The sequence below is a fragment of the Schistocerca gregaria genome, unplaced genomic scaffold, assembly GCF_023897955.1.
Source record: "Schistocerca gregaria isolate iqSchGreg1 unplaced genomic scaffold, iqSchGreg1.2 ptg000066l, whole genome shotgun sequence".
Taxonomy (NCBI): Eukaryota; Metazoa; Arthropoda; class Insecta; order Orthoptera; family Acrididae; genus Schistocerca; species Schistocerca gregaria.
In genome coordinates, this window is record NW_026061707.1 from 1 (window position 1) to 12,933 (window position 12,933).

The 12,933-nt window shown below is 44.4% G+C and overlaps 1 non-coding gene across 1 annotated transcript; it reads right to left on the bottom strand.

Moving 5' to 3' along the window:
- Positions 1–7,386: 7,386 nt before the first annotated feature.
- Positions 7,387–7,459, bottom strand: Trnak-cuu (transfer RNA lysine (anticodon CUU)). Its single transcript has one exon. It is a non-coding gene; the product is annotated as a tRNA-Lys (tRNA).
- Positions 7,460–12,933: the final 5,474 nt, after the last annotated feature.

Genomic DNA, 12,933 nt, shown 5'->3' on the forward strand with positions numbered 1-12,933 from the left:
AACATGTCTTTCACACATGTCTACAAAATCACCTTCACCTTCAAATACAGTTTCCCTGTGACAGACAGAGACGTAGGCAATGTTTAAAGTTGCTATTTCCATTACATGACGTTAATCAGAAAAACGGTAATTCACATCTGCAGCGGAAGAAAATTCTGTTCCGCCCAGCGTGCTACTCGAACCCACGACAGTGAGATTAAGAGTCTCATGCTCTAGTGACTGAGCTACCCAGGCTGCTTCGATGAATAATTGCCAGGTAGCATGTCACACAGTACTCGTTTGGGTTGGGTGGTCCCATACAGAATCTCTCCATGCTGCCTAATGTTTTCCTAACGTCACACTCGTCACGTACTTCACTTTTATTTCATGATCATTTCTGAGAGGTAAAGGAATTGCATGACAACCTGCAGAGCTAGTGGCGTCAAAATTAACACTCATACTTGATGTGACTCAAAAGGCGAACGAGTTACTTTCCGACGTTGTTTTAGATGTGCAAGTGCCAGTGGAAACTCGCGGTGACGGCACTCTGCCGACCATTTCGCTAGTTAACACCGGTCTTGTAGTGTGTGTTTCAAGCTCAAGAGCATCTCCAAGCAGAAAATGGTCAACAGCAACATTCAGACGGTTTCGTACTGCTCAAATGCTACATTAAAACGGTATGTTTCTTTTTCAGAAGTGATAAAACACGAGCGTGACAGCATTCGAACCTGTAATCTTCAGATCCGAAGTCCGACGCCTTATCCATTTTTTTTTTTTTTTTTTTTTTGGGCCTCCCATCACCCCTTTTAGCCCATCCTTGCGCTCTCCATAATTCGCCTTCATCGGCGTCGGCTTCTCACGCCATGTACATTACCATAAACTGATGAGACGAAGTTAATCCCTTTATCGTGGAGAAACTAATGTACCCCTTCTTTGGGCTTATTGATAATGTGAAAAAAGAATGAAGTCTTCAGTAGGTAGAAACAGAAGTTATGTTCAGTTTGTTTCCTTCTTCATCGCTGTTTTTTGTTGTCACACTTAAAGCAAATAGGCTTCCTTGACAAAGAAACGTCAGAGGGCATTCTGAAACTGCCTCTTCTCTCTGAAAATGCTTAAAAAACAAACCAACTATTTATAATGGCTTCTTGAAAAATAAATTAATAAACGTTGAACTCAAAGAACGGCAATTCCGGTAAAAACTAAAATAATTTATTTTATTTTATTTTATTTTTTTCCACGATTGTAAAGTAAGTTAGTAGTGGTGAACACTCTCTTACGTTTGTCTTCTGTGTCCGCAGATATTTCTTGTTAATTCTTTTACATCAAGGTCTTGATTAAAAAATTTGCGTATGTTTCTTTATATTTACTAGTCTTCAGTAACATGTGATGCTCAGTTAGCAGAGAGATCCAAAAATCCTCTTGGCTTTTCTCTTCCTTCGTGAAGAGGTAATGGACCGTTGCCGCTTTCAGCCAATTGACTGCGTTGCGTTTCGTGTTAGGAAAGGGTACATTATCCGGTGTCAAAAAGTCCGCAGGCGTTATAGCGTTAGGTGACGTTCGAAGGATGAGTGACAGCTTTCGTCGGACATTCAGCCAGATATCTTTAACCTTGTCGCACACGAAACGATGTTCTTCGTTATCAATTAAACTACACGTTGCACACAAAGGCGAATCCGCTAAGTGGATCGAATGAAGTTTCGAGTTTGTTGCAACTTTCCTATTTACAACAAAGTACCATGTTGCTTTCAGATGAGTAGCTAAGTTACGGTTATGAATATTTGCCCATATCACTTTCCAGTTAGAACATGGATAGTTTTGTTCTATTTTGTTGTTCTTCTTTTCTCCCATCAATTTGCCATATATTTCTTTTACGTTTGTCATGTCTTTTTCCGGAATTCTTGAACGTAGGTAGCTATATTCTATTAAAAACCATCGTAAATGGTAAAGTCCGCTCGGTATGTGCTGCACATTAATGGGTGGAGAGAGGTCATCTGGAGCTATTTCAGATAGCAAGTGCGCGGCGATACAGCTGCCGGATTGTCTCCATTGTTGAAATGTATTGGAGATGTACAGAGCCTGCGACTTTTTAGTAACATTCGTTAAGTTTAAGCCGCCATTATTAGTGGCGAGCGTCAGAGTGTCATACTGGATTTTAAATATGTGGCCACGGCTCACAAAATAGCCTATTGCTGACATAATTTGTTTGGCGATGCGGGCGGGTATTGGCAGTATCTGGGCGACATAATTGACTTTGGAAGTAATAGAGACGTTCGCTAAAGACACTCTCTGAATTTCATTTAATTGTCGAATACTATGTGTCCGTACACTAGCTCGTATGGTAGTTAGTACTTGTCTATAGTTGGCCGCAATAGTTTGACGTATATTTTTTCGGAAATCAATGCCGAGACACTTCAAGGCTATTAGCTCACGTAACTGACCGTGTGTGCGCATGCCAATGCCACATCCGATATTGAATATGCCGGACTTGGTTTTGTTTAACCTCGCGGCTGACGCTCGTTCGTATTTTTCTATTATGTGCATTGCCGTCTCGACTTCCGCTACATTCATAACGAGAAACCCAACATCGTCCGCATAAGCTTTACATATTATTTTGTTTCCTCGTATTTGCAATCCTTGTAACCGCTGAGTCAAGGTAGCGAGCAAAGGTTCGATGGCCATGGCAAAAAGTGCCATGGACAACGGACAACCTTGCCTGACGGAACATGCGATCTCGACTGGCCGGGTAGGCTGTCCATTTATGATGATTCTGGAGGAGTTATTCGTTACCAAACGTCGTATGAGGTCGACGAATCTCGGCGGAAAACCCATTGCGCCCATCGTTTTCAGGAGGTAGGAGTGGCTGATCCTGTCGAAGGCTTTATCGAAATCTAACGACACGATGGCACATTTTAGTCGACATACTTCTGCTATTGAAATTATGTCGCGGTAGTCGGACAGCGTCTGCTGAATTTTCCTATCTTTGCCCACGCTAGACTGATATGGGCCGGTGACGCTGGCCATTACATTTTTAAGTCTGTGGGCTAAGAGCCGCGAAAAAATTTTATAGTCACTGTTCAGCAGAGTGATTGATCTCAAATTTCCAATTTTCTTGCCAGCCGATTTTTTTGCGATTAACACTATCATACCTTCACGAAAATCTTTCGGTATCTCCTTATTGAGGTTCAGAAGTTCATTACAGATGCATGTAATTCTATGTTTTATATGTTCCCAGAAGACTTGATAAAATTCTGCTGGTATGCCGTCAGCTCCAGGGGATTTATTTTTTGCACTTTGATAGACAGCATAGTGTACATCGTCTTCGGTCGCCTCCGCTATTAGAGCTTCCGCGTACGCGTTACCAACGCGTCCTTGCAGGTGGGTCAGTAAATCGTCCTGTGCTTTTTCGTCTACCTCTTTATGTGAAAACAAGTTGTCGAAATGGGTTAGTATTTCTGCTTTTATGTCGTTGTGCATTGTCAAGGTGGTTCCATTATCAGTTTTAAGCTCCGTCAGTATTTTGCGGAATCCTCGTTTAGTTTCACGAATCACATGATATATCGAAGTGGCTTCTTTTTGCGCCACAGTCTCTGCTCTTGACCTTATTTGGTATCCTTCAAGCTGTTGTCGCCTTAATGTCAGTATTTTTGCCTGGAATTTTTTAATTCTCCCATGGTTCCCAATAGCTGTAGCACCTTGCAGGTAGAGTTCTCGGAGACAATGAAAGTAAAATTCTATCGTTCTTTTCCGCCAAAAGCTCTTCTCCCGGGAGTAGTTGATGAAACATCCCCGGATCTGAGGTTTGGCGCATTTGAGCCACCAATCCAAGGTCGAGTGGTAAGAGCTGAGTTTGGTCTCGCAGGCTCTCCAAGTGGTGAGAAAGGCTTCTCGACAGGCAGGATCTTTTAAGTGTGAATCATTAAGTTTCCATGGCCCTTTATATCGACAGGTTCCTTGTCGTTCCAAATTTAATGTGCATATATATGCAGCGTGGTCCGAAAAAACGGTTGGCCAAACTTCAGACTGCAGGATGCGGTGTTTCAGATTGGGCGAGACATATATTCGATCCAACCGGCTCGCTGAATGATTAGTGAGGTGGGTAAAGCCGGGTGCCGCGCCGTGCTTTTGCTCCCACGAATCAGTTAAACGGAGGTCGGTGACGATACGTTCCAGGTCCGGCGATTTGTTGTAGTTCGGAGTTTGGTCTTTGGCATGTATGACACTGTTAAAGTCGCCTCCAAGGATGGTATGGGTGCAGTGTACACCAAACAAAGGAACAATTCCCTCCTTAAAAAACTGTGCTCGTTGGCACCGATTGGTAGAACCAGATGGGGCATAGACATTAATAATCCTGGTGTTATAAAGCGTGCCGGCAATGCCTCTGCCGTTAGGCAGTTTTGTTACGTCTGTAATGACGACGCCCTCTTTGAAAAGAAATGCGGTACCCAAATCACATCCAATTCCAGGATTGACTATAGCATTATACCCCTGTATGAAGTCAAGTTCGATGTTTGTTACTTCTTGTAAAAACAAAATGTCCACATCAGCTGCATACAGGAAATCTTTTAAATTTTGTAAATTAAATGGGCTACAAATTTTATTGATGTTCAGCGTAGCGATCTTATAGGCCTGCAACGGAACTACGTTAGCCAAGACGGGAGTGTAATTAGGAAAAACTCTGGCAACATATCATTTCGAAAAAACATTAAGAAATCTGACCCGAGAGACATGTGGACACAAGTCAGTAAAACCGTTCAGACTAGAAATATTCATGACTTGGGAAGGGATCAGTCGGCTTCTCCGTGTCTGGGACAGTATCCGTCGCGGCGATGACATTCAAGACGACGTCATCGCGTGGTGTGGCCATCGTGGTGACTGTAACGGTTCCTGTGGTGTCCATAATTTCGTCCTCCTTTGTAGTGTCGTCGACATCGTCTGCCCACGGATTCGACAGCCCTGTCATCGGTTCGTCATTAAGTGGTGCACTATATTCAGGTGTTTGCTGGTGATTTTTATCTTCGGTTCGGGTAATTGCTACGTCAGCGGAGGGCAAACTGGCAGAACCGGAGGTGCTATCCAAGGACACAGGGTCTTCGTTAGATGACTGCTGATTGCACTGCAAGTTCTCAGATGCAGAGTGACGTATTTTGCCCCCTATTTGCTTCGCCTGTTCACGCAGTTGTGGTGCAGTCTGCTCTGCACCTTGACGCGCGATCCTCCGTTTTTTAGATTTCTTGGGAGATGCGTCTCGTGGTGGACTTTGGACGGTACCTGAAGAAGCCTCAGGTTGCAAAGTAGCACTACTCGAAGTGACTGACGTCAGGTCTGATTTCATTGCACTTGACGGGCTGTGGTCAGTGCCTAAGGCAGCTGCAGGATTCGGAAGAGCACCACTAGAAACGGCTGGTTGCGAGTCCGTTTTCTGTGCACCTGATACGCTTTTGATACCTCCTAAAGAAGCTCCAGGATGCAGAGGAGCACTACCCGAAGCGACTGAGGTAGCGTCCGTATCCATTGCCTCATTGGGCGATTCCACGGCGACAAGGGCAGGAGCAGATATGTCTTCGCAGGAGGGTTGAGTGTCTACAGATGCTACACCTGAGTCGGTCGGTTGGTCGGTCGCTTGTGGGTCGGTATTCGTAGTAACTTCGGGGGGCGCAGTGGCACTTGCAAAACCGCGCGCTACGGCGACATATGTCACGGGCAGCGTTGACATAGCAGGGGGCCTGACGGCATCGCCGGCAGGCAGTTGCGCCACTCGCCTTTGAACACAGTCTGCACGAACGTGGCCTGGTAAATTGCAGACAGCACACGTTTTCGGTTGGTCATCATACATCACAACAGCTCTATATCCGCAGACGTTTATAAACGACGGAATGTGCTTCTGCAATTCGACTTTTAATTGGCGCACACCATTCAAAACAGGGAATTTGTGTGCAGCAGACCACCGTTCGGCAATATTACTCAAAACTTTCCCGTATGGAGCAATAACAGCATTTATCTGGTCACTTGTAATTTCAAAGGGAAGTTCAAAGACTCGCACGGTCCGAATACCTAGACCAGCATGGGCAACGGTAACCTCCCCAACATTTCCGTCAGCATGTTTAAATTTCAGAATGCCACCATAAGATGGAACTATCCTTTCACACAATTCTGGACCGGCAAGTTTCACGAAAACCACACTGTTCATAATCGAGAAATGTATGCCGATAATATCATCAAGTCCTATTTTAACATCATCCTCTAACCACTGTTCAACATCAAATGACCTCGGTCGGACAAAGTTGCGATCAAACGTGAATTTCAAAGTATCTTTTCGTTGCGGTTGCGACATCTCTTAATTCTTTTTCATGTCTACACAAATACTATAGACAGCGACGCGTTGCAGCAAGAGCAGAGACTTACCACGCGGAGCTAACGCAGCACAGCACACAGCACGGCACGTCCGACCTCCAGCGCAGCCGCTGGCTGACTATCCATTAGGCCACACAGTCACTGACGACCAAGTGCAACTTGTATAAGACTTATCTCGAAACGCTCACACCCCTGATAATTTGTGTTTTCGTTCTACACAGCCGCTGCCCTTGCTCTTTCCCACCCATTCGTTACATTCAACCTCTTACGTGACCGACCAAATATAGACTGGGAAACAAGACCACACACTTTGTGCATACGGAATCGAAGGCAGGGCGTGCCTCGCCGCATTTGCCACGATGGCCATTTGCTACTTCTGCAGAAGCGGCGGCGACGACGACGACGACGACGACGACGACGACGCGCGAGAGGCTCTGACATATGTGAGAAATACATCTATAAAATGTAATTCAGACTGCCTCATCCCACCTTATGCTGAACCGGTTTGGCAAAGGCTTTATCTGTGCCATTCGCCTTAATCACATCTGAGAGTAATTCTTAATAAAAGGAATGTCGCTAATTGTTCGTCATCACAGATACTGTTTGCTATACGGCCACGACGCGCAACTGATTTCCAAAATTCGACTTCTTCCTTTGTGGATGGAACTCACGACCCTTGTTTTACTAGTCCAGTGCTCTACCACTGAGCTAAAGGGGCGCGGCCTAGCGGTACTTTTGCGTACTTCGTCCTTACGGTCGTCTGGATCATCAGACTTCAGCTGACAACAATTCATATTACCGACTAATATATGCAGCTATGGCGACCCATTACTGCTTGGCTACACATCTGACACGTAACCGATGTCCTCTCCAAACCACAACACTTGCATTTCAGAACATGTCTTTCACACATGTCTACAAAATCACCTTCACCTTCAAATACAATTTCCTTGCGACTGACAGAGACGTAGGCAAAGTTTAAAGTTGCTATTTCCATTACATCACGTTAATCAGAAAAACGGTAATTTACATCTGCAGCGGAACAAAATTATCTTCCGCCCAGCGTGGGGCTCGAACCCACGACCCTGAGATTAAGAGTCTCATGGTCTACCGACTGAGCTAGCCGGGGTGCTTCGGTGAATACTTGCCGGGCAGCACGTCACACAGTAGTCGTTTGGGTTGGGTGGTCCCATACAGAATCTCTCCATGCTGCCTAATGTTTTCCTAACGTCACACTCGTCACGTACTTCACTTTTATTTCATAATCGTTTCTGAGAGGTAAAGGAATTGCATGACAACCTGCAGAGCTAGTGGCGTCAAAATTAACACTCATACTTGATGTGACTCAAAAGGCGAAAGAGTTACTTTCCGACGTTGTTATAGATGTGCAAGTGCCAGTGAAAACTCGCGGTGACGGCACTCTGCCGACCATTTCGCTAGTTTTCACCGGTCTTGTTGTGTGTGTTTCAAGCTCAAGAGCATCTCCAAGCAGAAAATGGTCAACAGCAACATTCAGACGGTTTCGTACTGCTCAATTGCTACATTAAAACGATATGTTTCTTTTTCAGAACTGATAATACACGAGCGTGACAGCATTCGAACCTGTAATCTTCAGATCAGAAGTCCGACGCCTTATCCATTTGGCCACACACAGTTACTGACGACCAAGTGCAAACTTTGTTATGACTCATCTCGAAACGCTCACACCCCTGATGTTACGTGTTTTCGATCTACACAGCCGCTGCCCCTTGCTATTTCCCACCCATTCGTTACATTCAACCTCTTACGTGACCGACCAAATATAGACTGGGAAACAAGACCACACACTTTGTGCATACGGAATCGAAGGCAGGGCGTCCCTCGCCGCATTTGCTATGGTGGCCATTTGCTACTTCTGCAGAAGCGGCGGCGGCGGCGACGACGACGACGACGACGACGACGACGAGGACCGCGAGAGACTCTGACATATGTGAGAAATACATCTATAAAATGTAATTCAGACTGCCTCGTCCCACCTTATGGTGTACCGCTTTGGCAAAGGCTTTATCTGCTCCATTCGCCTTAATCACATCTGAGAGTAATTCTTAATAAAAGGCATGTCGCTAATTGTTTTGAGGGTGGAACTCACGACCCTTTGTTTACTATACCAGTGCTCTACCACTGAGCTAAAGAGGCGCGGCCTAGCGGTACTTTTGCGTACTTCGTCCTTACGGTCGTCTGGATCATCAGACTTCAGCTGACAACACTTCATATTACCGACTAATATTTGCAGCTATGGCGACCCATTACTGCTTGGCTACACATCTGACACGTAACCGATGTGCTCTCCAAACAACAACACTTGCATTTCAGAACATGTCTTTCACACATGTCTACAAAATCACCTTCACCTTCAAATACAGTTTCCCTGTGACAGACAGAGACGTAGGCAATGTTTAAAGTTGCTATTTCCATTACATGACGTTAATCAGAAAAACGGTAATTCACATCTGCAGCGGAAGAAAATTCTGTTCCGCCCAGCGTGCTACTCGAACCCACGACAGTGAGATTAAGAGTCTCATGCTCTAGCGACTGAGCTACCCAGGCTGCTTCGATGAATAATTGCCAGGTAGCATGTCACACAGTACTCGTTTGGGTTGGGTGGTCCCATACAGAATCTCTCCATGCTGCCTAATGTTTTCCTAACGTCACACTCGTCACGTACTTCACTTTTATTTCATGATCATTTCTGAGAGGTAAAGGAATTGCATGACAACCTGCAGAGCTAGTGGCGTCAAAATTAACACTCATACTTGATGTGACTCAAAAGGCGAACGAGTTACTTTCCGACGTTGTTTTAGATGTGCAAGTGCCAGTGGAAACTCGCGGTGACGGCACTCTGCCGACCATTTCGCTAGTTAACACCGGTCTTGTAGTGTGTGTTTCAAGCTCAAGAGCATCTCCAAGCAGAAAATGGTCAACAGCAACATTCAGACGGTTTCGTACTGCTCAAATGCTACATTAAAACGGTATGTTTCTTTTTCAGAAGTGATAAAACACGAGCGTGACAGCATTCGAACCTGTAATCTTCAGATCCGAAGTCCGACGCCTTATCCATTTTTTTTTTTTTTTTTTTTTTTGGGCCTCCCATCACCCCTTTTAGCCCATCCTTGCGCTCTCCATAATTCGCCTTCATCGGCGTCGGCTTCTCACGCCATGTACATTACCATAAACTGATGAGACGAAGTTAATCCCTTTATCGTGGAGAAACTAATGTACCCCTTCTTTGGGCTTATTGATAATGTGAAAAAAGAATGAAGTCTTCAGTAGGTAGAAACAGAAGTTATGTTCAGTTTGTTTCCTTCTTCATCGCTGTTTTTTGTTGTCACACTTAAAGCAAATAGGCTTCCTTGACAAAGAAACGTCAGAGGGCATTCTGAAACTGCCTCTTCTCTCTGAAAATGCTTAAAAAACAAACCAACTATTTATAATGGCTTCTTGAAAAATAAATTAATAAACGTTGAACTCAAAGAACGGCAATTCCGGTAAAAACTAAAATAATTTATTTTATTTTATTTTATTTTTTTCCACGATTGTAAAGTAAGTTAGTAGTGGTGAACACTCTCTTACGTTTGTCTTCTGTGTCCGCAGATATTTCTTGTTAATTCTTTTACATCAAGGTCTTGATTAAAAAATTTGCGTATGTTTCTTTATATTTACTAGTCTTCAGTAACATGTGATGCTCAGTTAGCAGAGAGATCCAAAAATCCTCTTGGCTTTTCTCTTCCTTCGTGAAGAGGTAATGGACCGTTGCCGCTTTCAGCCAATTGACTGCGTTGCGTTTCGTGTTAGGAAAGGGTACATTATCCGGTGTCAAAAAGTCCGCAGGCGTTATAGCGTTAGGTGACGTTCGAAGGATGAGTGACAGCTTTCGTCGGACATTCAGCCAGATATCTTTAACCTTGTCGCACACGAAACGATGTTCTTCGTTATCAATTAAACTACACGTTGCACACAAAGGCGAATCCGCTAAGTGGATCGAATGAAGTTTCGAGTTTGTTGCAACTTTCCTATTTACAACAAAGTACCATGTTGCTTTCAGATGAGTAGCTAAGTTACGGTTATGAATATTTGCCCATATCACTTTCCAGTTAGAACATGGATAGTTTTGTTCTATTTTGTTGTTCTTCTTTTCTCCCATCAATTTGCCATATATTTCTTTTACGTTTGTCATGTCTTTTTCCGGAATTCTTGAACGTAGGTAGCTATATTCTATTAAAAACCATCGTAAATGGTAAAGTCCGCTCGGTATGTGCTGCACATTAATGGGTGGAGAGAGGTCATCTGGAGCTATTTCAGATAGCAAGTGCGCGGCGATACAGCTGCCGGATTGTCTCCATTGTTGAAATGTATTGGAGATGTACAGAGCCTGCGACTTTTTAGTAACATTCGTTAAGTTTAAGCCGCCATTATTAGTGGCGAGCGTCAGAGTGTCATACTGGATTTTAAATATGTGGCCACGGCTCACAAAATAGCCTATTGCTGACATAATTTGTTTGGCGATGCGGGCGGGTATTGGCAGTATCTGGGCGACATAATTGACTTTGGAAGTAATAGAGACGTTCGCTAAAGACACTCTCTGAATTTCATTTAATTGTCGAATACTATGTGTCCGTACACTAGCTCGTATGGTAGTTAGTACTTGTCTATAGTTGGCCGCAATAGTTTGACGTATATTTTTTCGGAAATCAATGCCGAGACACTTCAAGGCTATTAGCTCACGTAACTGACCGTGTGTGCGCATGCCAATGCCACATCCGATATTGAATATGCCGGACTTGGTTTTGTTTAACCTCGCGGCTGACGCTCGTTCGTATTTTTCTATTATGTGCATTGCCGTCTCGACTTCCGCTACATTCATAACGAGAAACCCAACATCGTCCGCATAAGCTTTACATATTATTTTGTTTCCTCGTATTTGCAATCCTTGTAACCGCTGAGTCAAGGTAGCGAGCAAAGGTTCGATGGCCATGGCAAAAAGTGCCATGGACAACGGACAACCTTGCCTGACGGAACATGCGATCTCGACTGGCCGGGTAGGCTGTCCATTTATGATGATTCTGGAGGAGTTATTCGTTACCAAACGTCGTATGAGGTCGACGAATCTCGGCGGAAAACCCATTGCGCCCATCGTTTTCAGGAGGTAGGAGTGGCTGATCCTGTCGAAGGCTTTATCGAAATCTAACGACACGATGGCACATTTTAGTCGACATACTTCTGCTATTGAAATTATGTCGCGGTAGTCGGACAGCGTCTGCTGAATTTTCCTATCTTTGCCCACGCTAGACTGATATGGGCCGGTGACGCTGGCCATTACATTTTTAAGTCTGTGGGCTAAGAGCCGCGAAAAAATTTTATAGTCACTGTTCAGCAGAGTGATTGATCTCAAATTTCCAATTTTCTTGCCAGCCGATTTTTTTGCGATTAACACTATCATACCTTCACGAAAATCTTTCGGTATCTCCTTATTGAGGTTCAGAAGTTCATTACAGATGCATGTAATTCTATGTTTTATATGTTCCCAGAAGACTTGATAAAATTCTGCTGGTATGCCGTCAGCTCCAGGGGATTTATTTTTTGCACTTTGATAGACAGCATAGTGTACATCGTCTTCGGTCGCCTCCGCTATTAGAGCTTCCGCGTACGCGTTACCAACGCGTCCTTGCAGGTGGGTCAGTAAATCGTCCTGTGCTTTTTCGTCTACCTCTTTATGTGAAAACAAGTTGTCGAAATGGGTTAGTATTTCTGCTTTTATGTCGTTGTGCATTGTCAAGGTGGTTCCATTATCAGTTTTAAGCTCCGTCAGTATTTTGCGGAATCCTCGTTTAGTTTCACGAATCACATGATATATCGAAGTGGCTTCTTTTTGCGCCACAGTCTCTGCTCTTGACCTTATTTGGTATCCTTCAAGCTGTTGTCGCCTTAATGTCAGTATTTTTGCCTGGAATTTTTTAATTCTCCCATGGTTCCCAATAGCTGTAGCACCTTGCAGGTAGAGTTCTCGGAGACAATGAAAGTAAAATTCTATCGTTCTTTTCCGCCAAAAGCTCTTCTCCCGGGAGTAGTTGATGAAACATCCCCGGATCTGAGGTTTGGCGCATTTGAGCCACCAATCCAAGGTCGAGTGGTAAGAGCTGAGTTTGGTCTCGCAGGCTCTCCAAGTGGTGAGAAAGGCTTCTCGACAGGCAGGATCTTTTAAGTGTGAATCATTAAGTTTCCATGGCCCTTTATATCGACAGGTTCCTTGTCGTTCCAAATTTAATGTGCATATATATGCAGCGTGGTCCGAAAAAACGGTTGGCCAAACTTCAGACTGCAGGATGCGGTGTTTCAGATTGGGCGAGACATATATTCGATCCAACCGGCTCGCTGAATGATTAGTGAGGTGGGTAAAGCCGGGTGCCGCGCCGTGCTTTTGCTCCCACGAATCAGTTAAACGGAGGTCGGTGACGATACGTTCCAGGTCCGGCGATTTGTTGTAGTTCGGAGTTTGGTCTTTGGCATGTATGACACTGTTAAAGTCGCCTCCAAGGATGGTATGGGTGCAGTGTACACCAAACAAAG